Source organism: Pristiophorus japonicus, chromosome 15 (assembly GCF_044704955.1).
Source record: "Pristiophorus japonicus isolate sPriJap1 chromosome 15, sPriJap1.hap1, whole genome shotgun sequence".
In the NCBI taxonomy this organism is placed as follows: domain Eukaryota; kingdom Metazoa; phylum Chordata; class Chondrichthyes; family Pristiophoridae; genus Pristiophorus; species Pristiophorus japonicus.
In genome coordinates, this window is record NC_091991.1 from 158,106,534 (window position 1) to 158,117,162 (window position 10,629).

General features: G+C 46.4%; 1 pseudogene; it reads right to left on the bottom strand.

Annotated features, from left to right (window-relative positions):
• Positions 1-1,286: 1,286 nt before the first annotated feature.
• On the bottom strand, positions 1,287-1,525 carry LOC139225999 (U2 spliceosomal RNA; annotated as a pseudogene).
• Positions 1,526-10,629: the final 9,104 nt, after the last annotated feature.

Sequence of the window (10,629 nt, forward strand, 5' to 3'; positions counted from 1 at the left end):
TTGGTTTGCCACACGCTCTTTCCGCTGCCTGCGCTTGATTTCTGCATGCTCTCGGCGACGAGACTCGAGGTGCTCAGCGCCCTCCCGGATGCTCTTCCTCCACTTAGGGCAGCCTTTGGCCAGGGATTCCCAGGTGTCGGTGGGGATGTTGCACTTTATCAAGGAGGCTTTGAGGGTGTCCTTGAAACGTTTCCTCTGCCCACCTGAGGATCACTTGCCATGTAGGAGTTTCAAGTAGTGTATGGTCACAACTGAGAATCATTAAGTATTATGGGACTAGGGCTACTGCTTGTGCGGGGGATAAATGCCAGCAGCCTGTTTCCATGTTGCAATTTCGATGTAAATGTAGAATATTCGTTTAATCTTCTTGTGCTATATATTTCAAAATGAATTTGATAGAGAAATCTATTGAAATTAAACAAAAATATTAATTCTCTTGTTTTTATTTAGCAATGTTGGTTAAAATGGGCATTTCTTGTGGATAACTGAGAGCGATGACAGTTCTTTAATGAGCATGAGAGTTCAATCATGAGCCGGAACTGCGAGTAAACTATCAGGTCTTTTTTGCATGAGTGTATCTCACAGCCATCAACTCTTAGCAGTGTCATTACATGAATGGTGAAAAGTGTTAAATGAGATGTCACTTTTGTGCAATATCACTTACTCCATCCGTCATCCCATAGAGTTTTAACTGTGTTGATGGAACACAAATCGGTTCCACACTACTGCATATGCTTAATTGAATACTACTGAACAATATAGAAATGGAAGCATATTAATAGCTTTCAAACAATGATGTGTAACTGTAAGTTGTTCAGATATTTTTGGCCGGCGGTGCTCCGGACACCCGATGCAGGCCTGTAAAAGGGCGAGCAGCCTGCCAATAGTTTTGCGTGTAAGGCTGCTTAATTTTTACAAACTATATCACACACCAGTTGTCGGACCCTATTTGCAATTTTCAATTACAAATAGGCGTAGCTTCGCCCATTTGTACCAGGCAGGGAGTTGCCTAACCAGCAGGTGATGACTCAAGAAAAGGCCCAGAATTGTTTTTGGGAGACTGTGGCTGAGAAACTCAAGATCGCTAAAAATCTGCTGCTGCCACTGCCGGCCAGAGTTAACACCCGTCGAAATTGATGGCGCTGGCAGGACCAGGATATTCATGTTGTTTTTTTTTGAAATTCGTAGCCAATCGTTCCAATTCTTTGTCAAATCACAAACGCCAGAGGTCACCTTGCACACGCCAAGGATCACTCTGCGCCAATGCTCTTAGCCAAAAGGCCTAGAGCCACTGCACCATTCCTGGAAGTACTGCAATACCAGGTTCGTGCCATGGAGGTGGATGGGTCAGGTCCCCCACACACCTCTGTGGAGGTGGATGGGTCAAGCCACCCCACCCACCTCCTGTTTCCAAAAAAGCAAGCATATACCTTCCTGATCCAGGGAGAACCACCCGGAGGTCATGGTGGCTACTCCCCTGTCAGGTCAGTTACGCATGATCTTAGCCAAAAGGCCGAGAAGCGATGTTGGTTACTAATTAACATTAGCCCAGCGCTAAACTCACAGCGCAAGGCCATTTTCGCGGCAGGTGGCCCAATGTAGCGTGGCCATAGCACCTTGCAGCTAGAACAGTTTTAGCAAGGCTGTCATTTCAGAAAGCAGGAACTTAAAGGGGAATTGCCTTCTAAAATGAAAAAAAAATCAAAAGTCGTTTTTAGCCCTTACAGCTCAGCTGCCTTCTGACAAAAAATATTACCATTAACAAGAATTCCCAAATGGGAGACTTCAGCACTTAAAGCTAAATTGCCTTCCTCACCAAATAAATGGGTAAAGTGCTTCAGCACTAACACAAATGGCACAGCAAGCCAGGGAAGGTGCACCAAGGGCCTCGCACACAGCACTCCAGCTTTGTGTAGAGGGTCATCATTGCAAGAGAGGTCCTCTACCCGCAGGGCCAGGAGGCCATCCAGAAAGAACGATGTGGGACCACATCACCGAGGTCGTCACTGCCAGCAGTGTCACCCACACGACCTGGCCCAAGTGCCCAAAGAAGTATCATGACCTCAGACCACTGGTCAAGGTCAGTGAATGCATCTTCAAAAGCCGTCTCCTACCAACTGCACCACTAGCTTCATGCACTGCTCAATTTATGACCATCCCTCAATCATTCACCTACCAATAATCTCTACCAAACACGAGGCATACCCCCAATTCCTCACTTCACCTCACCCCCTTGGAGGAGATGGTGCATTCTTGGCAGGGGCAAGGCTGAACCCTTGGCCAGCAGCATTGCTGAAAGGATACAAGGTGCTGGTATCCTCATACATTATCCTCCTTCTCGTATGCACCTCTTGCTTTCCCGACCTCCCCTCAACACAACTCTACCCTTGTGCCTTCCTCATTTCACATACCATGAAATGCAACCTGTCCATCCAATGGTTGACTAAGAAGAGGGAGAGGAGAGTGAAGAAGAAACACCATCACTTGATTTCACACTCCCGTCTACCAGTTCCTCACGGTCGACCAGCAAGGCCATTTCAGTGTCCCCAATTGAAAGTCAGCAGCCTTCCACCAGCCATGCTGCAACCACTGGGATAGCACTGCGTGACATCAGTACAATAGGCAAAGGCATACTCAAGACAGTCACTGAGGGAATGCGGAAGGGTAATGAGTTGATTTCCTGATCTCATATTGGATGGATAGATGTATAAAGTTGGATTGGAAAGTTTGCTTTGTGGGGGCTTTATTTCAGCATCATGGCCAAGAGGATGCTGTGATGGTCAGTAACAGAGGAAAGGTAAGGTGGGACTAATGTCGAAAGGGGAAGTGGGGTTGTGGTCACAGGCAGATGGTCCCATCCTGAATATCCCGGCCAGAAAGGGACTGTCTGGGTTGCATCCTTCTCTTCTGCGTCTTCCTCTTCACTCTGCGAGCGGATGCTATAAATCTGAAATAAAAGCAGAAAATGCTGGAAATAATCAGCAGGGCAGGCAGCATCTCGACCCGTGATGTGAACTCTGTTTCTCTCTCCTTGGGTGCTGCCTGACCTGCTGAGTATTTCCAGCATTTTCTGTCTTCTCAGAGGCCTTCCTTTACCATCAGAGGTGTTGTAAGCATTCAACTGCACTCCCTGCACACTTTGAAAACTTTTAACATGTATTGCACCAAGCCACTACTTCAGTAAATAAAAAACAATCCAAAATCTTAAATGTAAACTTTCCCCAAAGATGTGTGTGTCCCTTTAAGAAGTGCTGGCAGCGTTTCTGTCAGTCTGCTGCATGCTCGCTTTTCAGAGCGAGCTTAGGTTCCAGTGATAAACTCAGCGCAAAGGTCCAAGTTCGCAGAGTGTGACATTAAATCTGTGTGCACACGCTCACCATATTTGCATATCTCAGGCCAGCGCTTCTATCGGCAGCGCTAAGGCCATCACCAAAATGGCGGCCACTGAGTCCCGCGCCACAGGATGGTGTTCGAGCAGTGGCTGCCATTTTTTTCCGGAATTGTGGTGGTAAGTACTCAATTTCTGGGCCTATTTGTGGGATCAGGAGGAGAAAGCGTGCTCCTCCTGGCTCCAAGTAATACTACGGTCTGCTGCCAGACTGCACTCAACCACTTCTGGGCTCAGCGCTCACACACTGCCCCCCCACTCCCGGGGCCAGGTCTGCTCTGCTGATTGATTCCGTGTGGGAGCCAATCAAGTTCCCGCCCTCCCGCAACCGGCAAGCTGCAGCACTGTGTCCGTTTGGCGCCTGCTGCTCACTGGTGGCACAAATACAGCACAAACCCGAAAATGTTTGAGGCCTGCCAGCACCAGCTTTGGGCAGGCGGGCAGTGCGGGTGGACGGGCAATGCGGGCAGGCAGTGTGGGCGAGCGAGCAGGCTGGCAGTGCGGGCAGACAGTGCAGTCGTTTCAGGCTGAAGTTGAATATTTCCCCCTAACGTGTCTAGTGATCGCGGTAAATTAAGTTAGATGTGATGTTTATCAGAACATTGAGTAATTACATTCAAACTGAAAAGAATCTACAGCTGGTTATTAAATTGAATGGTAAACTGAGCTAGTATGTCTGGACAATGTTACAAATATAATTACTACACTGTAGTTGAAACATGATCTTACACAGTGCGATTGATAATTCTTGGATCCAGTCTGTCTATTTACCTCAACACTCCTGTGAGGATTATTCTAAATTAATGCAAACTTGCCTGTTCCACAGGTGTATTATTTTGCCAAATTAAACTAGCAGGCAAATTAATTTGGCTGTTATCGATTTCCATCTCATACTCTCACATTTTATCGGTAAGGACTCGCAGGCCTCACTAGCAATAGTAAATGTGTAATGAATTCAGATTTCAAATTCTGATTTCTTTCATCTGTTTAGTCTGCAGATCTGTTCATGTCACTTGTGTTTGACCTCCGGAGCCTCTCCATAGGCGCCCTTCGAGACCTGTGGCAGCGAGCGCTGTTCAAATGCAGAGACGACTGGTAAGAGTGACAGGCTCCTGACAAAGGGTCTGTACCTGAAAGCGTAACCGATATTTTCCTTTAGCTTTGATGTGGTTCTGTACAAAGAGCTGAGAGTGCGTATATCTTTGGGAGACCTGATTATTGCAGTCAGGATGCGGAATTTGTGAGGGGCCTAACAATGGAGCTGCCCTGATCCCTGAGGGTTTCCAGTCACACTCATTGCCACCTGGGGACATAAACCTGGGAATAACAAAGGTCTTTGCCATGACTACTTCACAAGGCAGACTGCCGCAAAGCCATCTGCTTTCCACTGCACACATCTGAATCAGAGCTGACTCTTCACATAGAAATGTAAGTTACCACAGCTTCTATGCCATCACATCCTTGTAACCCAGTTCAGGAGACACCTTCCACTTTTCATAGTCTGCAGTGAACACAAATATCATGGAAGTGACACAGCTAGGTTTGGATCAGACCGCATCTTCATCGCTTTTCCTGTGGAAAGGAAACATTAGCGGGACAGCGCGAGCTCCTTTCACTGTAAGGAAAAGTTCCTTTGAATGCAAAAGGACGCTCATGTCGGCATCTGGACTCTGCTTATTGTTGGGCAGCACAGAACGGGCCAGCCCACACTGCGATATGTGTGCGCACTAGGTCTGTGCAGCAGAGCTGGTCTCCAGTCGTCTTGGTTAATCCTTGCCACTGGACCAAGACCGAGCTCTGTCAAGCCCATGTGGTGGCTGGTGTGCAATGGCCACCACACATTAAGAAAATCCACGCACAGGCATCTTCCACCCTTCAGGATGTAGTTCAGGACCTGGAATATTAGGTCCTTCATTGAAACACCTGTGAACTCATCCATTTTCGGTGTGGAAGCAAGTCATTCTCGTTTCGAGGGACTACCTATAATGATGATTATATCGTTCCCATGGTCTTCATGAAGTAAAAGGATTTCCACTTAATTATCTGAGCACAGAAACATCAATGGCACTCTGCGGTGCCCACATTATTTGAAGGAGAAGGAAGACTGGTTGGATGGCCCTTGGGGAAAACCAGGCTATCCACTGCATCATAGATGCTGACCCCATTGAGAACACACCAGATAGCAGAGGAGAGCCTCGAACTGGAAACCTGAGCATCAGATTGCCGTTCCACAGCTACTGCCTCCACTTACAAGGAAAATTGGGGCACAATGGGAGAGTGTGTGTAAAGGTGCAGTGGTTGTGCACAGTGCTTGAAATGGTAGCTACCAGAGGATTGGTGAGTTCCACATTTGGGTTTGTGCCATACTTGATGGGCCTCCTAAGGAATGTGCTCTAAAGTGAAGAATTCACTCACCCTCCCTCCCTTTGCTCCTAAGAATAGGACATATCTTCCTTACGCAGCCAGAATCACAACAACAACTTGTATTTATTTAGCGCCTTTAATGTAGTTAAATGTCCCAAGGCGCTTCACAGGAGTATCATAAGACAAAAAATTTGACACTGAACCACATAAGGGGAAATTAGGGCAGATGACCAAAAGCTTGGTCAAAGAGTTAGATTTTTAAGGAGTGTCTTAAAGGAAGAAAGAGAGATGAAGAGGTTTAGAGAGGTAATTCCAGAGCTTAGGGCCTAGGCAACAGAAGGCACCAATGGTTGAGCGATTATAATCAGAGTTGCTCAAGAGGGCAGAATTGGAGGAGTGCAGACATCTCGGGGAGTTGTGGGGCTGGAGAAGATTACAGAGATAGGGAAGGGCGAGGCCATGGAGGGATTTGAAAAGAAAGATGAGAATTTTGAAATTGGGGCGTTGTTTAACCGCAAGCCAATGTAGGTCAGTGAACAGAGGGGTGATGGGTGAACGGGACTTGGTGCGAGAGAAATGAATGACTGCTTTGACTCAGGTGTAGACCTTCCTCCATACAGCTGGACAGTTGTCTACAGTTTCAAGTAGGACCGCCCTCATTATGTACTGCTTATGCAGAAGAACCTCCAAACTTTCAGTGTCAAAGGGCAACAGTGTTGCCCACGTGTCTCCGCTGTATCTCCAACTTTTCTGTCCACACCATAACTGCAACTTTTATGGTGAGCCATGGCCCTTTAAGGGGTGTACCTCATTCCCAGTCAGATGAGGAAAAACTTCTTCACCCAGAGAGCGGTGAACCTGTGGAATTCTCTACCACAGAAAGTTGTTGAGGCCTATTCACTAAATATATTCAAAAAGGAGTTAGACGTAGTCCTTACTACTAGGGGGATCAAGGGGTATGGCGAGAAAGCAGGAATGGGGTACTGAAGTTGCATGTTCAACCATGAACTCATTGAATGGCGGTGCAGGCTCGAAGGGCCGAATGGCCTACTCCTGCACCTATTTTCTATGTTTGCTGCAAATCAAAGCTTCATATTCAAAATAGGGAGTGGATTATATAGGAACTTTGCGTGCAGTCTGCCCCTTGTGCTATGGGTGTGCTCAAGATTTGAGCCAGTGCAGCCCATTCTTGCTGGGATCAGAAAATTGGGCCCCTAATAAATTTTATCACATCATGGAATATCTTTATACTTCTTCATACCCAGAATGAATCATGTTTCACTTTGCAGTGTGGCTTGCAATGCAAGTGAGAAAACCGTGCACGCCCAGCCTGTGATTTTAATGGATGAAAATTCATGGTCGGGGTGAGCTATTTCTCAATATGTACTCCCAGCATGGGCCGGGACTAGCTGAGGCAAACAATCTCCCCTAATGTTCTTTTCAGGGTATTTTGCGCTGTTTAGAAACTAGACTCGAATTACAATTTTTAAATAGCTTTTAAATTATTAAAATGAAACAATCAGAGGAAGTCAAACAGTGCAAGCTTGAAAATTTGCAGCTTCTAGCCCCCAGCACAAAGATAAATCCCTCCAACTGACAACATAACTTTCCCATAAGTGTTTACCTGCAATTTATTTCAATCATTTACCCCATTCAACACAATCTGTGATTCATCTCAGCCTGTTCAACCTGACTTATCTGTTTTCACAGTTATATGTGCTAGATTCCTGTCGTTTGGATAGCTGTTCCACTGCCACTGAGAAACTCTGCCAGTAACAATATGGTGCGAGGACATTTTTTGATTTGGCATTGGAAAAGCAAAACATGATATGCAGCTTCATTGGCTGTGTGTCCTGGCAATCAGCTTAAAGCTTTTGAGATTATTATTGCTCTTCTGGGAGCTTACATCTGCATATCTGTATTATAGTCACGTTCACATAGAAGCAACACAGCCACACTTAAAGCTACAAATCTGGAAATAGTCATTGCAAACAATGAGGAAACTTGGGGCTGGAGAAACCCAATTGGTGAAAAGAGGATGTTATTCGTACGTCTCCCGCTTCCAAAGAAGTGGGGGAACAAAGGGGACACCTCAATTGAAGATGGCTAAGCCTTGTTAGATCCAAAACTAAATTTAGACAGGGATGAAATTCTGTGCAGCTGTGTTTTATGTAAGGGGACACTTGGGGACCAAGAAAGAAAGACTTGTATTTATTTAGCGCCTTTTCATTGCACAGCAAGATCCCAGAATGAATGGCCAGTTCATCTGTTTTTGGTGGTGTTGGTTGAGGGAGATATAATGGCGAGATTGCTTTTGAATTACAAAATTGGATCTTTAATGCTCATCCAATCACCAGGATCAGTGGATTAACATCTTGTTTGAAGCATGAGCTCTCTGGAAATACAAGAGTTTCTCAGCGCTAGACTGGACTGTCAGTTTAGATTAGGAACTCAAACTCCTGGTATGGGGCTCAAATCCGAACCTTTTTACTCCATGCCGAGTGTAGTACCAACTGAAATCAGAAGTAAAAGGCTTATGTTCTTATGTAATATGTATATAAACCAAACAACCGCTATATAATCCACTGTTTCTGGTGAATGTATGAGCGTTAAAGATTCTATTTTGTTATTCAAAGGAGATCGCGCCATGAGTTCTCCCTCCACAGCCTAAACATTCAAACACGTCTCTCTTTTCAGCCAACCAAGCTGAACATTTGGTTAGGGACCAACAGTTAATTGCTGATGCTCATTTTTGATATGAATGCCAGATATTATAATTTAATAATTGATCTTTGTCCAATTTTTTTGCTTTGTTTGGCTGTGCCAACAGCAACTATTCAACTTTTTAACTAAAACCAATGCTCAGAAACATTGAGCTAGCCAGTTGACAAGACGGTGGTCCAAAAGCACTACCAGCATTTTTAAATAATTTTATTTTATCTGTTTTCACTTGACATTACTGTTGGCAGCAATGAGGCTGGATAGAAGCCTTGTGTCAATTTTAACTTTACTACTCAGCATTCATAAGAAGCTATGAAAGTGGATTAATAGTCCTGCCTTGGGTGCCAGGCACGTACAAGCATACATGCTTTAAAAAAAAATAAGCTCCCGGCAAAAATGGGATTGTGCCGGTGCTGGCTCTGTTCACAGGAGCGCTCTTACCTCAGCAAGTGGGCCTTTCCGAATTTGTGCAATGTTCATCTTGTCCCCTCATTTGACCAGGTTGCAGGCATAGGAAAAGTTTGCTCGGGGCTTGTCCTGCACATTTGGCTAGTGTGTGCAAATTCTGGCTGGGGAGTGCAAAAGCTGGTGAGGAAGCAGGTCTTAAGGGCTCATCATAAAAGTGATGCAAAGTTGCCTAATTGTTCACCATGGAGATATGTGGGCAGCACTGCTACTTTGGATGCTGATGCGCCGCAGATCCTTCTGCAGGAGTTGTCCCCAAGGAAGATTGCCCAATTTGAGGCTGAACCTCAAGTGAAAGTATACATACCAGCTGCATGGAGGGAGATCGCCAACCAAGTGAATGTAGCCACTTAGTTCCCTTGGAACTTCTGCACACACTCAGAGGCCGAACTCCAAGCCACCATCAACACCTTCACCGATGAGTACAAAAGCATAGGCCTTACACTAAACATCCGTAAGACAAAGGTCCTCTACCAACCTGCCCCACCATATAGCACTGCCCCCCGGTTATCAAAATCCACATTGAGGCCTTGGACAATGTGAACCATTTTCCATACCTCGGGAGCCTACTGTCAACAAGGGCAGACATCGACAACGAGGTCCAACACCACCTTCAGTGTGCCAGTGCAGCCTTCTGTCTCCTGAGGAAGAGAGTGTTTGAAGACGAGGACCTCAAACCCAGCACCAAGCTCATGGTCTACAGAGCAGTAGTGATACCCGCCCTCCTGTATGGTTCAGAGACATGGACTATATACAGCAGACACCTCAAAATGTGGAGAAGTACCACCAGCGCTACCTCCGCAAGATCCTGCAAATCCATTGGGAGGACAGACGCACCAACGTCCGTGTTCTCGCTTAGGCCAACATCCCCAGCATCGAAGCATTGGCCACACTTGATCAGCTCTGTTGGGTGGGCCACATTGTCCATATGCCTGACACAAGACTCCCAAAACGAGCGCTGTACTCGGAGCTTCGACACGCAGGCGAGCCCCAGGTGGGCAAAGGAAACACTTCAAGGACACCCTCAAAGCCTCCTTGAAAAAGTGCAACATGCTCACCGACACCTGGGGATCCCTGGCCCAAGACCACCCAAAGTGGAGGAGAAGCATCCGGGAAGGCGCTGAACACCTCGAGTCTCATTGCTGAGAGCATGCTGAAGCCAATGTGGACAGCGGAAGGAGCGCGCGACAACCCAGGCACCCCATCCACCTGTTCCCTCAACCACTGTCTGCCCCATCTGTGACAGAGACTGCAGGTCCGGCATTGGACTCATCAGTCACCTGAGAACTCATTTTTAGTGCGGAAGCAAGCCATCCTTGACCCCGAGGGACTGCCTATGATGGTGATGACCTGGCTGCAGATGTAGAAGACGTTTGCTGGTATCTGGAGGAAAGGGAAAATTAGTGTTGCTCTCATTTCTCATGGGGTCCATCAATCATGGTATAAAACTAAAGTGTGAACTCCTGCTCCCTCTGGGAGGTACAATTTCAAGCTCTGTCGACTACCATTATCCTTTTACACCATTTAATTGTGCTTAAGCTGAAAGGCACACTTTTCTTGAAGTTGGAGGTGGCAGATGCAGATCAGCGAACAGTTACTGAGGTATCCGAAGCCAAGGAGTTTTTCTACTGCTGAGGGGTTTCTCAGTGAGGTCAACGCCATGCATACAGAGGATAGCCTTGTTGCCACCC